This window comes from Aphelocoma coerulescens, chromosome 18 (genome assembly GCF_041296385.1).
Source record: "Aphelocoma coerulescens isolate FSJ_1873_10779 chromosome 18, UR_Acoe_1.0, whole genome shotgun sequence".
In the NCBI taxonomy this organism is placed as follows: Eukaryota; Metazoa; Chordata; class Aves; order Passeriformes; family Corvidae; genus Aphelocoma; species Aphelocoma coerulescens.
Window position 1 is genome coordinate 8611961 of NC_091031.1, and position 10707 is coordinate 8622667.

At 44.4% G+C, this 10707-nt stretch overlaps 1 protein-coding gene across 8 annotated transcripts in view; it reads right to left on the bottom strand.

Annotated features, from left to right (window-relative positions):
• The window catches only part of TNRC6C (trinucleotide repeat containing adaptor 6C), a 98400-nt gene extending 88431 nt beyond the window's left edge, over positions 1–9969 (bottom strand). For 7 of the 8 annotated variants that reach the window (XM_069032845.1, XM_069032852.1, XM_069032850.1 and 4 more), the window contains exon 1: positions 8884–9657. The gene's annotated coding sequence lies outside the window, so the exon portion shown is untranslated. The other variant, XM_069032844.1, reaches the window with a different exon arrangement.
• Positions 9970–10707: the final 738 nt, after the last annotated feature.

Consider the following 10707-nt stretch of genomic DNA (forward strand, 5'->3'; position numbering starts at 1 on the left):
TCTCCACACTACAACACACGAACTGCCTTGGGAAGCTGAAGTCCCTCTGTACTGTGTCACCTCACCACAGCTGCCCCACATGGACAGGTGAGGTGAACGCACAGCTCCTGACACAACAAGGCAAAACAAGAGGCAAAAGGGAAAAGAGATGATAAAAGAACTCCTTGTCTTAGAAACCAAAAGGGAAATACACTTAAAGCAAATATGATGATGGAGATTTAAGTTTTTGTAAAATGTTTATTCTTTTAGAAGATTTCAGAATACACAAACCCATAATTTCCTTCTTCTGCATTTTTAAATTTGCTGAGTGAGCTCATTGAACATTCAAGCTGTTGTCTTCAAGTTTTCCAAATACCATTCTATTTAAAGGCACTGTGAATAGGGAATTCAATTTATCAAATGAAAGAAAGAAGAATTCTTAGCAGGAACCCTGGTGAGCTAATCAAGAGTCACAATAAAATGTCAGGGGTCCTGGAATTCTCGGCAGGAGGTTAACACCAAATTTGATCCAAGTCAAGGAAGACAAAACATACTACAGACTAATAGAACTGTACTAAAAGTTGTGCACTGCAAATACATGAAAATTTAAACACAAATGAAGAAAATCTACTTGGTTTGTGCACTTTATACACTCCTAGTATTTAACTACAAAAATCAAAATGTTGTTCACCATGATCATGTCATTTAACTTAAAGACAACACTTTTTGAAGATTTTAATCCATTTTGAAGCTAGTATGTTTTTGTTCCACTGTATCTTCAGCTGCAATGCTGTTTTAAATTTGAAAATTAAGATAGTAACATAATTTGAATAAGATAAGAAACAGTTACTCTGTACCTATCTTTAGGCTGGAAACTGGATTCAGTAAAAGATTTATCCTATCATCCAAAATTAAGGAAACAGCATAATCCACGCTAGCACCTTTCCTTCCACAAACCTACCAGAGTTTAAAAGATTAGCTCTGCAGTGCTGAAAGGGTAATCCTTAGAACTTGATGAACTTAATGGAAATAAACTTCTCTGTTCCTCTACTTCACTTTCCATAGTAAAAGCATAAATTAGAGCATCAGACCCAGCATCAGAATGGGCCATCATCCATTTTTCAACTTAGCAAATGAATAGCAGCTCCGTGGGGGAGGAGAGGCAGGGTGGGAGAGAGATCAGGAAAGGAAATAGCCATAAATGATCTTCCAGGACAGGAAAACTAGTTGCAGTAAATACCACTTTGGAAATCAATTTATGGTCAATTATGATCTTAGTAACAACTATTTCATGCCTTCATTTACTGCATGAAACACCCAGGGGAGCAAATATTCTCAGAAATATATCCAATATGTCTCCAAGTACGTTATCTGACCAGTAGATGCAGACAGAATTCTAGAAAGAGCAGCTCTTGCTTGTCTGGATGCTGACTGAGGGATTGGGGATGGGGGAGGATGGAAGCACAATTTCAGTGCAGTTGGACTATCAGTGTTGCAGTATCACCCAGATAAAACAGATTACATCTATCAGTCTGGGTTGTTGGCTTCAAAAGCAACGAGTTTTGTCATCACTGCAGTATTTCACCTAGAAATCTATGAAACAAATTTCATTCTCACAAATGTAAGAAAAAATTAAAGTTGAGGGTCTTTTTTTAAGCAAATCTTTACATTATGTAAACATCCATCCACTAAGCCAACCATTGCTTTATTCAATTATTACATGTAAATGAGGTAGCAGAGTATAAAGACTGACATCTCTAATGTACTGTTGGTGTAGTGAGACTTACTCGGACCATTCTTTTCCAGAGTGAAGGAGTTGAGTTCTATGACATTGATTAGAAGAATAGAAATAGTAAAAATTACACATTCACCAAGCTCCACCAAGTCCCAGATAATAAATCTTTCACCCAAAACAGTGCTATTTATACAGAGACTCTGCTCCTTAACAGCAGCAGTTCTATTACTGTGAGAGACCAAATTTAGCTCCACACCTGGGTCAGACAGATGTATTTTATTATGATCATACTCGAAACCATTAAATAGCATTTAGTTCGCTACCACGAGGCTCTCCTCCTTCCCTATCAGAGGATGCTGCATCTTCCATATTAATTTATTTTTGAAAGACTTAAGGTAAACATATACTTCATTATAGTTTACATCAGCAAAGAGAAACCAATAGGCAGAAAGATGTGAACAGCATATGTATGCCAACAGGTTATTTTTAACTAAAAGCAATTTTTTCTGCATCATGAAACAGGAATGAGGTATAGTACTAGGTACTTCCAGCATTCCAGCCACGACAACATAAGGAGATAAGGATGATTAGATTTGCAGAGATGGAGCATCTTTTGTAAAAGAAAAAATTTCAAGCGCAGCACCCATTTCAAAGCTGACACTGTGGTAAAAATTCAGACAACACAAACACTGGAAGCAATTCTCCTGTTAAGTAAGCTTGTGCACTTGGTAAGTGCAAGTAAAAACACTGAGAAGAGGAAAGTTGAGACCTGCAGATCGACAGAATGATGTTAGCAGAGGGATAATGAGGAATCCTGCTCCAGACTGCCTTTGGTAAAACACTTGTGTAAAGAGACTTACTTAATTTACACCCCCCCCCATTAGGTTATGCCTGCAGTGCTACTAAAGATTTTAACTTCATATTTCATGTGCAGTATCATCCTCAAGGCTACTGTGAACATACACAGTATGTTCAAGCAAAAACATTACAAACACCACCCAAGACCACCTTCTATGGCCCATTAATGACCTTGTAGGAACACAGGAAAATGGCAGTCGGCACATTATGCATCTGTACAGCTGATTTTTTTTTTTCCTTGGCATTCTCCCTGAACTGCTCCTTTTTTCTAGAATGGTTTGTGTTAAAGCACTGGGCTGATGCTCTTTTGTTTACCAGTAACCAGCTACTGTTTAAAAACAAGGATCTCCATTGTCAGCACCAATGAATGACGGGAGCATCAGCCATGAAAACACTTTGGAATTCTGAAGAAGTAAAAGACCTGAGAGTCGGAGGCTAGAGCAGGACTGAAATCAGACTGACACAACACAGATATCTGGCTGAGCTTAAAATAGACTTGGCAGAAGTCAGCCTGGACTAATAATCGATCTGTGGACGTACTGACCACCCAGAACATATCCAAGCCACAGCAAGTGCCCCTATCCCTCCATCAAAACAAAACGCTCTCCCACTTCCCATCAGGAAGCTTTGGAAATGCAGGATGAGAGAGAAAACTGTAAACTTTGAGCATACAGAACACAGGAAGGGAAGAAAGGAATAGGAAGGAAAGCAGCACATCTCAGAAAAATCAGGTAATGCCATTCTAAGAGACTCCTCTTGGGCAAGACCATAACAAAGGGAGCACCACCATCCCTTCAGAAAGTCAGCATGGGAAAACATGCACAGACCCCACAAAAAAGAAGCTGGGGGGAGAGAAGTGGAGGGAAGAACGGATCTGCCTCCGGAAAACACCCATGGGCAGCCACTAAACATAGCCCAGGGTGGTTGTTTTCCTTGAGGTGGAAGGGAGATGGGTGTTATCTTTTCCTAAATGAGCCTATAGCTGGTAGCTGCATGTAAACTATTTTGAGAAATATAAACATATTTTTCTCTGGGGCTTAATTACCACAAAGGATGCCGACTGATTTGACAAGTCAATTTTTCTCTCAAATAAAAAAAAAAAAAAAAACAACAAAAACCCAACCAAAAAAAAAAAACCAACCTGAAAAATCTCATTGTCTAGCAATGCAGAGCTTAAAAAACAGCCCAAACATCCAAGGGATAAATATTAGGTATTTTCAATACAAAGCAATAAGCAATTGTTACCATTTCTCCTAATCAAAGCTCCTAAAACATAGAAGTTCTGGACTGAAATCTAAGTAAATGTACATCTAGCTTGCAATTTTTTAAATGGCTGTACATTTCAAACCCCAGAAAAAGCAGGCTGCAGATAGCTGTTTATTACAAATGACTTCCACCTCCTCCACAGCCCTCAAAGGCAAACTATAAAGCTGTGTGCAAAGCCAGACAATCTGGGCACCCAGCCATAAACCATCACTGCTGCAGCACAGATAACTGTTCTCACTCTCAGCCATCCTTGGCTGCAAACCCATGGGGAAGAGCTCCAGAAACCAGACCTCAGGACCGTCAGGGCTTCTAATATTTTATGAACTTGAATTACAACTACGTTCAAGACCTCAGTGCTGAAAAATTACAGTGCTGATTCACACCCAGGGTTGAGACCAAAACTCACTCAGATTTGCCTGGTACCCTGAACCTTGAGATGCATGAACAGCCAGTCATTTTACAGCTGCCTCCAGCGACAGAAGCCTTTTTATTGGGAGGAAGAGAGAGACATGCTACACTTCAAAAAAAAAAAGACAAAAGAATTAGATGCATATTTTAAGGTAGTGCTGCATTTTCCACCATCTTTGACATAACCTCAAAGAGCACAGTGACTGTTCTGTGCAGGAACAGGCAGTTTGTTTAGGATGAAATCCAGACATTTTTATCTTGGGTGGGAGATTTTAAAACATATTCGTGAGGTATTCCTACAAGGTAGGAAGGTGCACAAATGAAGTTTCAGAAAACACAGTTGTAACTGTGTTTGGGAATTCACAGTGAAGTTAACCATGATTAAGTAATGATAAAATAAGCATAAGTACATCTCCTTCTGACACTTAAGATGTACAACTTAGCCATGCTTTCAGTTGACAATTTTCCTAAATAGCACAGATTCCTAAAGGGAGATCAAATAATACTTTGATTCCTCTGCTTTCATATATTAAGAATAACCATCTTTCATTTTACCAATAGCATTTGCCAGTGAAGAGATGGCGCAGAGCACATAGATCATTTAGTAATGCAATTTACTGTCACTTCTAGATCATCTCTCCATTCAATAAAGTATACTTCTCTTCTAAACACTATTTGCCCTGGCTGATATCTTCATAATACAGCTGAAAACCTCAAGCCATTATCACTAGAAGGCATCAGCTGATCCTAAATTGGCTAGACTGCAGCGTCACAGGCATTTAAGAGGTTTCCTTATCATTCATCTTTAATACTGAGGGATCGACACACTCCTACCTGCAGCTCCTAGGCCAAGGGGAAACCTTCTAATGGTATTACCATTATCTTGTAATCTGAATTTTAAACAATTAAAACAATAGCACTTCTGTGTTGCAGGTCTCTACTGCAACCAAAGATTATACATTTTTCATCAGTTCTCGTGTTCAAAGTCTTACATAAAGCACTGTTTTTTTTAAAAAGCAGCAATATGCAATCTGCATTGAAGCTGCTGAACCTTCAAAGAGAAGCAGCACTGTAACAAGACACTTAAATTTAAGTAATCAAGAGAGACCATTTGGTTTACTCAGGAGAGGTTTGGTCATTTTTATTTTAAATCTGCAGTTCTTGTAGTCAATAAGATCTGGCAATTCTTTCCAAATGAAAGCCTCTTTTTACTGAAGCAGGGGATGGCTCCACCCCTGACCTCCTCCTTCAGCTTGTTTTGGAAAGGGGCCAGATGACAGCATTTGGAAAAGCGCATGTTTATCTCGGCGAGGCCAGCTGCTAAGTTAACATATTACCCGTTCCCACATCCCCCGCTCTTGGTTAAGTCTTCACAGCTAAAACTGAAAGTAAACGCTGCCATTGGGCTTTTAATAAATGCAACACGAAAGAGAAAAGGAGTCTCCATCGCATGGAGCATCTGAACGGTCTGGAGAAGTGTAGGTCAATTTGAGTGAACAGCAGGCAGTAACTCTGTCAATAAAATTCTCGGCCTTTCTGAATGAAGTGAATGAAAAACGGAAAAATAAGCGGTTTTATTTCTAGACTAATTTAAAGCTATGCTTTCTACAAGGCTGCCACTCAGCAACAGTTGGCTCCACTACACCAGGAGATTATAAGCCCCTGCCTGACAAAACCTTGAACTTTTATCTTGTTTTATTGTCAGTCCATACTTGGCAAGGTATGGAACATGGGAGCTTTGAGAACTTCAACATAGAATCTTTAGATTAAAAGTAGTCTTATGCCCAATTATGTTTTTCTCATTCTAAGGAACTTTCATCCCATTATTTTCAAAGTCTTAAAAACCTCTTTCAAGCAAAAAGAGTATAGAATTACCTTACTTCCCTCAAACATCAGTGAAAGGTCTCAACTTATCAAAAGCACAGCGTGTTATCTTATTAGAAAAGACAAATCCTGGAAAAGAAACCAGAAATTAGGCCGGAGAGGTGGGGTTTTCATTGATCCCAGCCAGGTCCAGCAGGCTTTGCAGTGGGCAAACCCATCCACTCACAGGTGATCAGATACAGATTTTGGAAGAAGCCAAGATGCCAGGGCTGAGGGTGAACCTCCAAGTCCCCAAAATGGTTTTTTAAGCCCAAGGGCAGTGTCCCAGAGCAAACTCCACTCTGCTGTGGCCAGCGGGGAAATGGCACAGCCCAAGGCTGCTCACAAGGACATTCCCAGGCACTGGGACTGACGCCCTGCACCGACAGCTCCAAAATAATCCATGTGCTGTAAAGCTGATGTACAGCACACACAAACCACCCGTGTGTAACACAACAGCTCTTAGTCTGATGGATACCCAGACTTAAATCTATCAATACGGGAATCCACACATAGAACAGGAACATTAATACACCCTAAATATATCCTGCTGCAATCCAGAGGAGCTCTCAATAAAAAGGTTTGTCTGCCCTGTTTCTTTCATTGCTACAAACAAAACCTTTAAACAAAAGTATAAAATATCGCCTAAAATACAGCCCCTACTAATACCCATCCCTCTTGCCCTGGAGCGAGTCCTGGCTCCAGCAGCTTCCCCTATGGCAGCACCTGTTCTCCGGGGGCTGGACTGAAATGAACCTTCCTCATCTCAGGAAGCCAGGCAGATCACTTCCAGTCAGAAATGATCCGTTCCCCTTTGAAGATAAGGACAAAGCCACACAAGGCTTTATTGCTCTACTGCTGGTGCCCTTAAGCACTCATTTTCCCTAAAAAAAAAAAGTTCAAATTAATCTGATTTACTACAGCCTTTTTCACAGACTGAGTCGCGGGCTCGGAAGCAGCCAGGTTAGGTTACCCACCAGCCGGCATTCTGCAATCTCACCCAAAAAGCACCACCAGGGCTACCCAGGGCAGACCGAGCCTCCACAGGCTGCAGCAGCTTCCTCACTGGGGTATCCATGGCTAACACTGATGCTTTCACGTTCTGGAAAGAATTCCAGAAGCCAGAGCAGGGACGCCAGCGCATCCGGGGGCTGTTCCTCAGCACACCATTTTGAGCTCACAAATAACACACAGGAGCAGCCAGCCAGACATCCCAGGGATTCCTGAACCCGAGGAACCGCGGTTGTGGAAAACTCTGTGATGTGCTAAGCACAGGTTGCACCCACTGCCAAGTCACCTCCTATTTCCTTGGAAAACACCAGGGGAAGCAGTGAGAATCTTGTGTGTACCTTCCCACTACTTTCTCTAAATTATTATTTTTAAAAAACTGTAACATCCGAGAGGAAGCTGCATTTAAATTCTCAGTCGTCGGGGAATCCAAAAAAACCCACCCACCGCAAGGAATGAGGGCAGGATTTGGAAGCCATGCCTCGCTCTCCCAGTGCATCCAGCAGCAGTGCAGATGTTCTGCTCCTCCGCTCTGGCATTGTCCTCAGGTCCACAGCACCACCGACACCCACCTGATTTAAAGCTCTGCACCACCGACCAGCCCACTATCAGCGGGATTTATTGGAATTTTAATTACCTTAACCGGCCTAATGTCCACAGCAAATTTCTGTATATAAATTAGCATAATTCACCAGATACATACATATGCAAACGAGAGGGAAAAATATGCAACAGACACGGGTATGACGTCCCAAAGATTATTTCTAAATTTAAACTGGCTGTTAGAATAATTGAATAAATCTCTTCTCGCAGATACACTCGAGTTGTAGCAGAAAATAAACTAGCCACAAAGACCTGCAGTATTATTTTTAATGGGAAAACAGGGGGGAAAACCCAATTGAGTTCAATAAATCCCATAATTGAACCTTCAACTAATTACATATTAAGAAGATTAACCTTTGACACAAACTTGTGATACAAACAAAGAAGCCTAAAACAATTAATAAACTTCCAGTGTTTCAAGATTTCTCAGGTTAACAACTGAGCCCTCCCCATTTTCCTCCCCTTCTGTGTCGCAGTTGAAGGATAAACTCTGTTTAATATTCTTTCTCCCCCTGGACATTCCAGGTTTAGACGAAGATCTCTCTGTGAATACTCAGGAGAAAATTACTGCGGATCCCCACAACCTCATTACGTGGCGGGAAAGAGGAAAAATAACCCAAATCGAGATATTTAACTTTTAAGAGAAAGCAGCCATGAAGGACAAAGCTGGAGCTCATGTGCTCGCCCACAGGACAGCACCGCTGGCCATGCCAATTTTCCAGCCCTGGGATCATCTCCAAGCCGCTCTGCGATAATTTTCACACGGTGTAAGTTCTAAAGCAAGAGCACACGCTCATGCCTTGCACCAGAAGCTGCCTTCATGTCGGGTCTGAGCAGCACAACATGTTCACAAATGGCACTTTCTGCTCGCTGTTCAGGGAGAAACAGCGATTCCGGACAGAGAAAAATTACGGAATTAATTCTAGCATTAAAAAAAAAAAAAAAATCCGGAGGTTGAGCACATTTTAAAGAATTGTATAAAAATAAAATGGATTTTGAAATGTTTTGGGGTGTTTCTTGCTTCGCTGACTAATAAGCAGTCTAAAAATAATAATAATCTAGTTTAGACTTGTGAAAAAGGAGGAATGCACCGGCTTTGCAGGTCTCTTCCCCTGCTAACTTCTACCGTGCCCGGATTAAGAGAGGCTCTTACCCCTTCTTACCTTTTAGTCTTTTCTTTATGGGGCTCTTTGGCAGCTTTCGATTCAGTCTTGCTGTAAGGAAACAAGTGAGTATTTTGTCTACCGTGTAGGGGTCTTTCTGACGTGTTCCTTTCTTATTTTTAACGCTTTTTTAAAATTTTTTTTTGTAAGTGTACCCGTAATTTCACGAATATGAATACGAAAAAAAATCTCACACGGCCAAAAAATTAAGTTTTTTGTTGTTGTCGTCGTCGTTTGTTTACCCCCCTCAGGGAAAAAAAAAGTCTGCCACACAGGAGATGAAAAAAAAACCCAACAGATCAACAGGAAAACACTATCCAAGTAGAAAAGCAAAGAGCTTCAGTGTTATCCAGCCCAGAAGAGAAGTGCAGCAAAAGCAGGTCCAATTCCAAAACAAGCTTTCGATTTCCAGTGAAGCAAAAAAAAAAAAAAAAGAAAAAAGAAAAAAGAAAAAAAAGACAACAAAAAAATAACCAAGACCAAGAAACCAAGACAAAATACACGTTCAAGTCCCCAGCTAAATTTTTGCACGAGTGTGTCTTAAATACAAGTTTGCTTTTATGTGTTGCAGCAAAACCCACGAAAAGCCAGGATTTGGAGTTGATCGGGATGAGTTCTCGTGTGTGTGTCTTGATGGGTTCTCAGTCCACATGGAGGAGCATCTGAGGGCTTTTCAAAAAGTGCAAATCAAAAAGAGAAACTGGGGATCCAGAAAAGAGTTTTAAGATGGATCCCCCCTTCAAAATAAAAGGAGGAGGGGAAAAAAAAAAAAAAATAAAACACCACCTCGGAGGCACGGGGGGGATGCGGAGTCTCACATGGGGCTGCGGGCAGGAGGAGGATCCCGCCGGGAGGTCCGGGGGGGGGGCGGAGGATCCAGCGGTGTCTCTGCGAGGGGAGGAGGGTCCGCGGCTCCGCAGGGACCCCGCGGGCGATCCGGGGCGGGAGGAGGATCCTGCAGCCGCTCCCGCAGGAAGGAGCGAGCGCGGGGAGGGGATCCGGGGAGGAGGATCCAGCAAAGTCTTTCACGGAGGGAGGAGGGAGCGGGGAAACCCGACAGTCTGTGTGCCTGGCTCGCAGCGGGATCCGCGGGCAGGCGGGGGTGGGGGGGGGGGCGGGAGATCCCGCGGCTCTCTCCGTGTCCTCCGCAGAGATCCGGCAGGGACCCGGGTGGGCGGCGGGAGGAGCTGGGACCCGGGGGTCGGCGGGGAGCGGGGCAGCCGAGGCGGCGGCGTGTCCCCGGGGAGCCGCAGCAGCGCCTCGGGCAGGGTCGGTCGGTCCGCCGGGGTGCTGAGGGGGAGGGGGGGGGGGGGGACGCAGCGCCTCTCGCCGTCTCTCCCGCTCGCTCTCGCCTCGTCCGCTCGCAGGGCAGGCGGTGCCGGGCTCAGTGCTGCCGGGCCGGTCCCCCGCTCCTCCGCGCCGCCGCCGCTGCCGCCGGTGCCGCCCTGGGGAGCAGAGGAGCCGCTGCCGCCGCTGCCGCCGCCGCGGCCATTTTGTCGCTGACTGACAGAGCCCCGCCAGGCAGCGCGAGACCGCGGGGCGGCTCCGCGCGCGCCCCCTCCCGCGCTGGCCGCGAACAGGAAGTGCCGCGCTCCCCCCCCCCCCCCCCGAGCACGTGACGCAGGCGGGGAGCGGGGGGGGGGGGGAGCACCCGCCGATATGCAAATGAGCGCGGCCGCCGCAGCCAAACAGCGACGAGGCCGCGCGCGCGCGCCGCGGGCCACGCCCCCTACTCCGCCCCCCCCCCCGCGAAGGCGCGCGCCCTCCCGCCACCGCCGCGCGCGCGCCTCGGTGGGGGGGGGGGAGGGGGCGGAGGAGAGCTGT